The 10,228-nt window shown below is 44.9% G+C and overlaps 1 pseudogene; it reads right to left on the reverse strand.

Annotated features, from left to right (window-relative positions):
* Positions 1-7,290: 7,290 nt before the first annotated feature.
* On the reverse strand, positions 7,291-8,021 carry LOC115121416 (olfactory receptor 4S1-like; annotated as a pseudogene).
* Positions 8,022-10,228: the final 2,207 nt, after the last annotated feature.

The following is a 10,228-nucleotide window of genomic DNA, read 5'->3' on the forward strand; positions in this document are numbered from 1 at the left end:
TATATATCCTCGCTATTGTTACTTTAATGTTTTTACTGTTTAATTATTTGTTACTTTATTTTCTATTTTTTACTTATCACTTATTTTTCTTAACTTAACGAGACATACTTCCGCTGGAGTTGAGCCGGTCGCATCCGCGCTTCGGTCTGCAGGTTGTATAACTTTTTCATTACATTACATTTCATTATAATACAACGGTCTGATTTGTCTAATCTAGCAATTTCTTCTTAGCTAGCTACATAGTCGTCGTTATATCAAAGATAATTGCGTAATTATCGTATTTCGTCGTCCTCCTATCTGTCAATACGTTCACCGGCTACCGTAGCACTGTAGTAACTATCACACTCAACTGAACGACTTGATTAGTGTGTAGTGTTAGCTAGCTACATAGTTGTCTTTGCTGTCTTCGTATCCAAGATAATTGTGTAGTTTAGAGTGTGGAGTCTTAGAGTGATAAATTGCGTTATTATCGTATTTCGTCGTCCCCTATCTGCCTAGCAGCTAGCCAGCTAGCATACGTTCACCGGCTACCAGCACTGTAGTAACTATCACACTCAACTGAACGACTTGATTAGTGTAGTATTAGCTAGCTACATAGTTGTCTTTGCTGTCTTCGTATCCAAGATAATTGTGTAGTTAGAGTGTGTAGTCTTAGAGTGATTATCTTAATTTACGAGGTTAGCTAGCCAGCTATTTTGTCGTCCTTAACGTAGGAGACACTCCGAAGCTAACCAATAGCCAGCCAACGTCTACTGAATAGAACTTTCGCATTCCGGTCGCATCTCCGCTTCGCTCCACAGGTAGTATCACATTTTCATTTCATTTCATTTACAGTCCCAACGGTGTGATTTGTTTGATCGTAGCTAGCTACATACGTCTTTGTTTCAAAGATAATTGTGTAGTCTAGAGCGATTTTCTAGGTTAGCTAGCCAGCTATTGTCGTTCTCCTAACGCAAGCGTAAACGTAACCAACACTGCTAGCTAGCCAGCTAGCCCCCGAAAAGCAGCATTGTAGAAACTTCCACACTCAACGGAACGACTTGATTAGGTAGTGTCAACAAACGCAGCTAGCCTACCTAGGCAGTAGTATCATTTTAATCATTTTAGTCAATTAGATTCTTGCTAAATAAGCTGAACTTTCTGAACATTCGAGACGTGTAGTCCACTTGTCATTCCATCTCCTCTGCATTAGCGTAGCCTCTTCTCTAGCCTCCGTCAACTATGTCTGTCTATCCCTGTTCTCTCCTCTGCACAGACCATACAAACGCTCCACACCGCATGGCCGCAGTCACCCTAATCTGGTGGTCCCAGCGCGCACGACCCACGTGGAGTTCCAGGTCTCCGGTAGCCTTCTGGAACTGCCGATCTGGCGGCCAACAAGGCAGAGTTCATCTCAGCCTATGCCTCCCTCCAGTCCTCGACTTCTTGGCTCTGACGGAAACATGGATCACCACAGACAACACCGCTACTCCTACTGCTCTCTCTTCGTCCGCCCACGTGCTCGCACACCCTGAGAGCTTCTTGGTCAGCGGGGTGGTGGCACCGGGATCCTCATCTCTCCCAAGTGGTCATTCTCTCTTTCTCCCCTTACCCATCTGTCTATCGCTCCTTTGAATTCCATGCTGTCACAGTTACCAGCCCTTTCAAGCTTAACATCCTTATCATTTATCGCCCTCCAGGTTCCTCGAGAGTTCATCAATGAGCTTGATGCCTTGATAAGCTCTCCTTTCCTGAGGACGGCTCACCTCTCACAGTTCTGGGCGACTTTAACCTCCCCCATGTCTACCTTTGACTCATTCCTCTCTGCCTCCTTCTTTCCACCTCCTCCCCTTTTGACCTCACCCTCTCACCTTCCCCCTACTCACAAGGCAGGCAATACGCCCGACCTCATCTTTACTAGATGCTGTTCCTCCACTAACCTCATTGCAACCCTCCAAGTCTCCGACCACTACCTTGTATCCTTTTCCCTCTCGCTCTCATCCAACACTTCCCACACTGCCCCTACTCGGATGGTATCGCGCCGTCCCAACCTTCGCCTTCTCTCCCGCTTACTCTCTCCTCTTCCATCCTATCATCTCTTCCCTCTGCTCAAACCTTCTCCAACCTATCTCCTGATTCTGCCTCCTCAACCCTCCTCTCCCTCCCTTTCTGCATCCTTTGACTCTCTATGTCCCCTATCCTCCAGGCCGGCTCGGTCCTCCTCCCGCTCCGTGGCTCGACGACTCATTGCGAGCTCACAGAACAGGGCCCGGGCAGCCCGAGCGGAAATGGAGGAAAAACTCGCCCCCTGCGGACCTGGCATCCTTTCACTCCCTCCTCTCTACATTTTCCTCCTCTGTCTCTGCTGCTAAAGCCACTTTCTACCACTCTAAATTCCAAGCATCTGCCTCTAACCCTAGGAAGCTCTTTGCCACCTTCTCCTCCCTCTTGAATCCTCCTCCCCCTCCCCCTCCTCCCTCTCTGCAGATGACTTCGTCAACCATTTTGAAAAGAAGGTCGACGACATCCGATCCTCGTTTGCTAAGTCAAACGACACCGCTGGTTCTGCTCACACTGCCCTACCCTGTGCTCTGACCTCTTTCTCCCCCTCTCTCTCCAGATGACATCCGCGTCTTGTGACGGCCGGCCGCCCAACAACCTGCCCGCTTGACCCTATCCTCCTCTCTTCTCCAGACCATCTCCGGTGACCTTCTCCCTTACCTCACCTCGCTCATCAACTCATCCCTGACCGCTGGCTACGTCCCTCCCGTCTTCAAGAGAGCGAGAGTTGCACCCTTCTGAAAAAAACCTACACTTGATCCCTCCGATGTCAATAACTACAGACCAGTATCCCTTCTTTTTTTTCTCTCCAAAACTCTTGAACGTGCCGTCCTTGGCCAGCTCTCCCGCTATCTCTCTCAGAATGACCTTCTTGATCCAAATCAGTCAGGCTTCAAGACTAGTCATTCAACTGAGACTGCTCTTCTCTGTATCACGGAGGCGCTCCGCACTGCTAAAGCTAACTCTCTCTCCTCTGCTCATCCTTCTAGACCTATCGGCTGCCTTCGATACTGTGAACCATCAGATCCTCCTCTCCACCCTCTCCGAGTTGGGCATCTCCGGCGCGGCCCACGCTTGGATTGCGTCCTACCTGACAGGTCGCTCCTACCAGGTGGGCGTGGCGAGAATCCGTCTCCTCACCACGTGCTCTCACCACTGGTGTCCCCCAGGGCTCTGTTCCAGGCCCTCTCCTATTCTCGCTATACACCAAGTCACTTTGGCTCTGTCATAACCTCCATGGTCTCTCCTATCATTGCTATGCAGACGACACACAATTAATCTTCTCCTTTCCCCCTTCTGACGACCAGGTGGCGAATCGCATCTCTGCATGTCTGGCAGACATATCAGTGTGGATGACGGATCATCACCTCAAGCTGAACTCGGCAAGACGGAGCTGCTCTTCCTCCCGGGAAGGACTGCCCGTTCCATGATCTCAAGCCATCACGGTTGACAACTCCATTGTGTCCTCCTCCCAGAGCTAAGAACCTTGGCGTGATCCTGGACAACACCCTGTCGTTCTCAAATAACATCAAGGCGGTGGCCCGTTCCTGTAGGTTCATGCTCTTACAACATCCGCAGAGTACGACCCTGCTCACACAGGAAGCGGCGCAGGTCCTAATCCAGGCACTTTGTCATCTCCCATCTGATTACTGCAACTCGCTGTTGGCTGGGCTCCCTGCCTGTGCCATTAAACCCCTACAACTCATCCAGAACGCCGCAGCCCGTCTGGTGTTCAACCCTTCCCAAGTTCTCTCACGTCACCCCCGCTCCTCCGCTCTCTCCACTGGCTTCCAGTTGAAGCTCGCATCCGCTACAAGACCATGGTGCTTGCCTACGGAGCTGTGAGGGAACGGCACCTCAGTACCTCCAGGCTCTGATCAGGCCCTACACCCAAACAAGGGCACTGCGTTCATCCACCTCTGGCCTGCTCGCCTCCCTACCACTGAGTGAAGTACAGTTCCCGCTCAGCCCAGTCAAAACTGTTCGCTGCTCTGGCCCCCAATGGTGGAACAAACTCCCTCCACGACGCCAGGACAGCGGAGTCAATCACCACCTTCCGGAGACACCTGAAACCCCCCTCTTTAAGGAATACCTAGGATAGGATAAAGTAATCCTTCTCACCCCCCTTAAAAGACCTAGATGCACTATTGTAAAGTGGCTGTTCCACTGGATGTCATAAGGTGAAAGCACCAATTTGTAAGTCGTTCTGGATAAGAGCGTCTGCTAAATGACTTAAATGTAAATGTAATGTAACTTCTTAAATCATTGTTGGTTAAGGGCTTACAAGTGAGCATTTCACTGTAAGGTCTACACCTGTTGTATTCGGCGGATGTGACAAGTGTAATTGGATTTGTTTTGAGATACAAACATGCCTGTTTATCAGGGATATGATTAGACACAAGATCGATATAAAAGTTAGTGCTTCAACAATCCAGGGAAATGAACTTAATAAGTAGTCCTCCTAAGATAACAATTCATCAAGAGTGGAAATGTCTTATTAAGTCATATACAGTGGGGAGAACAAGTATTTGATACACTGCCGATTTTGGCCACCGATTTTCTACTTACAAAGCATGTACTGTGAGAGGCGGAATCTAAAACAAAAATCCAGAAAATCACATTGTATGATTTTTAAGTAATTAATTTGCATTTTATTGCATGACATAAGTATTTGATACATCAGAAAAGCAGAACTTAATATTTGGTACAGAAACCTTTGTTGGCAATTACAGAGATCATACGTTTCCTGTAGTTCTTGACCAGGTTTGCACACACTGCAGCAGGATTTTGGCCCACTCCTCCATTCAGACCTTCTCCAGATCCTTCAGGTTTCGGGGCTATCGCTGGGCAATACGGACTTTCAGCTCCTCCAAAGATGTTCTATTGGGTTCAGGTCTGAACTGGCTAGGCCACTCCAGGACCTTGAGATGCTTCTTACGGAGCCACTCCTTAGTTGCCCTGGCTGTGTGCTTCGGTCGTTGTCATGCTGGAAGACCCAGCCACGACCCATCTTCAATACTTTCCTTATTGAGGGAAGGAGATTGTTGGCCAAGATCTCACGATACATGGCCCCATCCATCCTCCCCTCAATACGGTGCAGTCGTCTTGTCCCCTTTGCAGAAAAGCATCCCCAAAGAATGATGTTTCCACCTCCATGCTTCACGGTTGGGATGGGGTTCTTGGGGTTGTATTCATCCTTCTTCTTCCTCCAAACACGGCGAGTGTTTTGTCTCATCAGACCACATGACCTTCTCCCATTCCTCCTCTGGATCATCCAGATGGTCATTGGCAAACTTCAGACGGGCCTGGACATGTGCTGGCTTGAGCAGGGGGACCTTTGCGTGCGCTGCAGGATTTTAATCCATGACGGCGTAGTGTGTTACTAATGGTTTTCTTTGAGACTGTGGTCCCAGCTCTCTTCAGGTCATTGACCAGGTCCTGCCGTAGTTCTGGGCTTATCCCTCACCTTCCTCATGATCATTGATGCCCCACGAGGTGAGATGTTGCATGGAGCCCCAGACCGAGGGTGATTGACCGTCATCTTGAACTTCTACCATTTTCTAATAATTGCGCCAACAGTTGTTGCCATCAATTGTTGCGCCAACAGCTGTTCTCACCAAGCTGCTTGCCTATTGTCCTGTAGCCCATCCCAGCCTTGTGCAGGTCTACAATTTTATCCCTGATGTCCTTACACAGCTTCTGGTCTTGGCCATTGTGGAGAGGTTTGAGTCTGTTTGATTGAGTGTGTGGAGAGGTGTCTTTCAAACAGGTGCAGTTAATACAGGTAATGAGTGGAGAACAGAGGGCTTCTTAAAGAAAAACTAACAGGTCTGTAAGAGCCGGAATTCTTACTGGTTGGTAGGTGATCAAATACTTATGTCATGCAATAAAATGCAAATTAATTACTTAAAAATCATACAATTGATTTTCTGGATTTTTGTTTTAGATTCCGTCTCTCACAGTTGAAGTGTACCTATGATAAAAATTACAGACCTCTACATGCTTTGTAAGTAGAAAAACCTGCAAATCGCAGTGTATCAAATACTTGTTCTCCCCACTGTATACGAGCAGGATATATACAGTAGGCCTATGAACAGCTATTTTCACTTAAAGGTCAAATGCAGCCATTTTTATCTCAATATCGTATGATTTTTGGATAACAATTTAAGTACGTTACTGTGATTATGTTTGACCAACTAATTTGAAAAAAACAAACACAAATTGCTTCTTAGCAAGTGGGCAATTTTTCCATAAAGAATTTACTTGGACTGTCTGGGTGTGGTCTGAATGGGGAGGGGAAACTGAAAACTAGCTGTTACTGGCAGAGAGATTTGGAACCCTTTTTAAAATGATTCGTCTATTTTCTCATTTACTGCCTGGTGTTGTCAGCAGATGGAATAAAACTCCATCCCACCAAAATAGCCTGCAGGCCAAAACTCCATCCAACCAAAACTGGCTGAAATTTTAGGCAGTCTTTAAAAAATTGCTTTTACACTAAAAGGGCATTTTCATTATTTTTACAATTTCACAGCATTATTCCAACCTCATAGTGTGGGAATAAACACTGAATGTACTAAACATTAGTAACACTTGCTCTTTCCATGACATACACTGAGTTTACAAAGCATGACAGACTGACCAGATGAATCCAGGTGAAAGATCCCTTATTGATGTCACTTGTTAAATTCACTTCAATCAGTGTAGATGAAGGGGAGGAGACAGGTTAAATGATTTTTAAGCCTCGAGACAATTGAGACATGGATTATATATGTGTGCCATTCAGAGGGTGAATGGGCAAGACAACATATTGAATTGCCTTTGAACAGTGTATGGTACTACCAGCTCTCATAGTCTCACGTCAGAACTAGACATTCATCCATGTTTCTCAAATTTCAAAGTTGTTCCAAATGTTAAATTCCAAGTGTTTAAGGTCAAGTTAAGGCATTAACTCCGGTTTCCACGTCATTTCCCGACGTCCTCAGACATGGATGGATGTTGAGTACTGACTTGTATCACAGGTCACCTGGCTGGTATGGTAATAGGTGCCAGGCGCACCGGTTAGAGTGTGTCAAGAACTGCAACTCTGTTGGGTTTTTCACACTCAACAGTTTCCTGTGTGTATCAAGAATGGTTCACCACCCAAACGACATCCAGACAACTTGACACAACTGTTGGAAGTATTGGAGTCAGATATGTTGATGCACACAGGGGGGAGAGGGTTTTTAACACAAGTGCATCACTCCAATGCATTTAACTTAGGGCAGCAAGTTTCATCACATACATTATAGGGTTCACCAAATGAGGCACAACTAAGAACTCCACCGCCATGATATTCCTCAGGGCCAGCAGGCTGGTGTTGCTGCCATAGCGAGCAAACATCACATCGAAGGTGACGGATATGATGAAGTTAGTCAGGTGATCAGATGAGGCAGACAGGTCTGCATTAAATTCTTCCTCTTCTCCCTGAAACGCAAAGACGCTTTGATGATGTCCACATAGGAAATCAGGATTATTGTTTGAGAGACGTGAGAAAAGGTGAGAATGAAGCCATAGAGGTTGTTCAGAGTGGTGTCAACACATGAGAGTTTCAAGAACTCCTAGTTTAAGCAGTAGAGTTTATCGATGTAGAAGCCACAGGGGCAACCTAGCTGTTAGTCCCATCTCAATGCTACTTTCTGGCAATGAGAAAAGCCACGTCCGATAAAGCAGTGTCCACACTTTGAGTTGTCATGATATAGTGGTATTGTAATGGCTTACAGATGGCCACCACCTGTCATATGCCATCACTGTCAAGCTGTTGAATTCACAGAAAGCATAGGAGTAGATGACAAATATCTGGGTCATGCACTCAATGTACATTATCACATGATGGTCAAATAAGGTTATAAAGTATTTTTGTAGATCTGTTTGTTTTTCTGTGTCTCGTTCAGTCCGTGCTGCACAAACACTATCTTCTGGGAGTAGTTGAACTCCATTGTCATTGACACCAGGCACACATGGCTAGTTTACACAGGACTTGAGAACATTCCGTTTATCCAAGTTTTGTTGGTTGGTCTATTTAAAAATTGTTTGATGACAATCTGACTGTAACTGTACAGTAGCACTTTGTAGCACTCATTAAAACAGTGTTATTATATTCAAATGTCAGTTGAACATTATTTTGATTGCAGGACAACCCAAAACCACCAGCAACAGCACCCACCTACAGTAGAGTACAGTACTCAACATGAATCACATTCTGCATCAAACATTACATTTCACAAATCATTAAACTCAAAGTTAGGGAGGAACCTTTAAAATATCCAACTGAATGCGTTATTAATCAAAACAAAGTAACTAATTTCCAAGTCTTCAAAGTAAGTTCCCCTTGAAAATAATCAATGATCATTCATATGGTTGATAAATGGTCAACACAGAGTACGGAAGCGGACAATGGGGCGGACTAAGACTTATGGTGAAGTGGGGGCCACGTCCAGCACCAGAGCCACCACCGCGGACAGATGCCCACCCAGACCCTCCCCAATAGGTTCAGGTTTTGCGGCCGGAGTCCGCACCTTGGGGAGGGGGTACTGTCACACCCTGACCATAGCTTGCTTTGTATGTTTCTATGTTTTGTTTGGTCAGGGTGTGATCTGAGTGGGCATTCTATGTTACATGTCTAGTTTGTCTATTTCTATGTTTGGCCTGATATGGTTCTCAATCAGAGGCAGATGTTAGTCATTGTCTCTGATTGGGAACCATATTTAGGTAGCCTGTTTGGTGTTGGGTTTGTGGGTGATTGTTCCTGTCTCTGTGTTTGCACCAGATAGGGCTGTTTTGGTTTTCCACGTTTGTTGTTTTGTATTATGTTCATGTTTAGTTGTCTCATTAAAAACATGAATAGAAACCACGCTGCATTTTGGTCCGCCTCTCCTTCACCTCAAGAAAACCGTTACAGCAGTTCCAGAAGGTTTAAGAAAATATTTACCAGAGTTGCAAAAAAAATCCATAACTCAGACTGGTCAATGAAAAGTCAAGATTAAGATGGGCAAAAGAACACAGACACTGGACAGAGGATTTCTGCCTAAAGACCAGCATCCCGGAGTCGCCTCTTCACTGTTGATGTTGAGACTTGAGACTTGTTTTGAAGGTACTATTTAATGAAGCCGCCAGTGGAGGACTTGTGAGGAATCTGTTTCTCAAACTAGAAACTGTACTCGTCCTCTTGCTCAGTTGGGAACCGGGCCTTCCACTCCTCTTTCTATTCTGGTTAGAGTCAGTTTGCACTGTTCTGTGAAGGGAGTAGTACACAACTTTGTACAAGATCTTCAGTTTCTTGGCAATTTCTCGCATGGAATAGCCTTCATTTCTCAGGACAAGAATAGACTGACGAGTTTCAGAAGAAAGTTCTTTGTTTCTGGCCATTTTGAGCCTGTATTCAAACCCACAATTTCTGATGCTCCAGATACTCAACTAGTCTAAAGAAGGCCAGTTTTATTGCTTCTTTAATCAGGACAACAGTTTTCAGCTGTGCTAACATAATTGCTAAAGGGATTTCTAATGACCAATTAGCCTTTAAAAATGATAAACTTGGATTAGCTGACACAACATGCCATTGGAACACATGAGTGATGGTTGCTGATAATGGCCCTCTACGCCTATGTAGATATTTCATTCAATATCAGTCGTTTCCAGCTACAATAGTCATTTACAATATTAACAATGTCTACACTGTATTTCTGATAAATTTGATGTTATTTTAATGCACAAAAATGTGCTTTTTAAAAACAAGAACATTTCTAAGTGACCCCAAACTTTTGAACGGTTGTGTACATCCAGACTTAATAGCCACTTCTTCCCCCCATCTCTTTCAACCATACAGTTTTTAAATTCCTCATCAATCCATGGAGCCTTAAAAGTTCTAACAGTCAGTTACATAACAGTGCATGTTTATCAATAATTAGAAGGAGCAATTTCATAAATTCATCAAGTGCAGCATCTGGATGCTCTTTATTAATTACATAAGACCAACAAATATTTTTAACTTCATCCAGAGAAGAGTTGCAGCAAAATCATTTGTATGATCTCTTATACACAATTTTAGGCCCATATTTTGAACTTCGGCTTTCTTGGATATACCATATTGTGATCATTGCATCCAATAGGTACGGATACAGCTTTAGAACAAAGTTCTACAGTATTAGTAAGA

This window comes from Oncorhynchus nerka, linkage group LG14 (genome assembly GCF_034236695.1).
Source record: "Oncorhynchus nerka isolate Pitt River linkage group LG14, Oner_Uvic_2.0, whole genome shotgun sequence".
Taxonomy (NCBI): Eukaryota; Metazoa; Chordata; class Actinopteri; order Salmoniformes; family Salmonidae; genus Oncorhynchus; species Oncorhynchus nerka.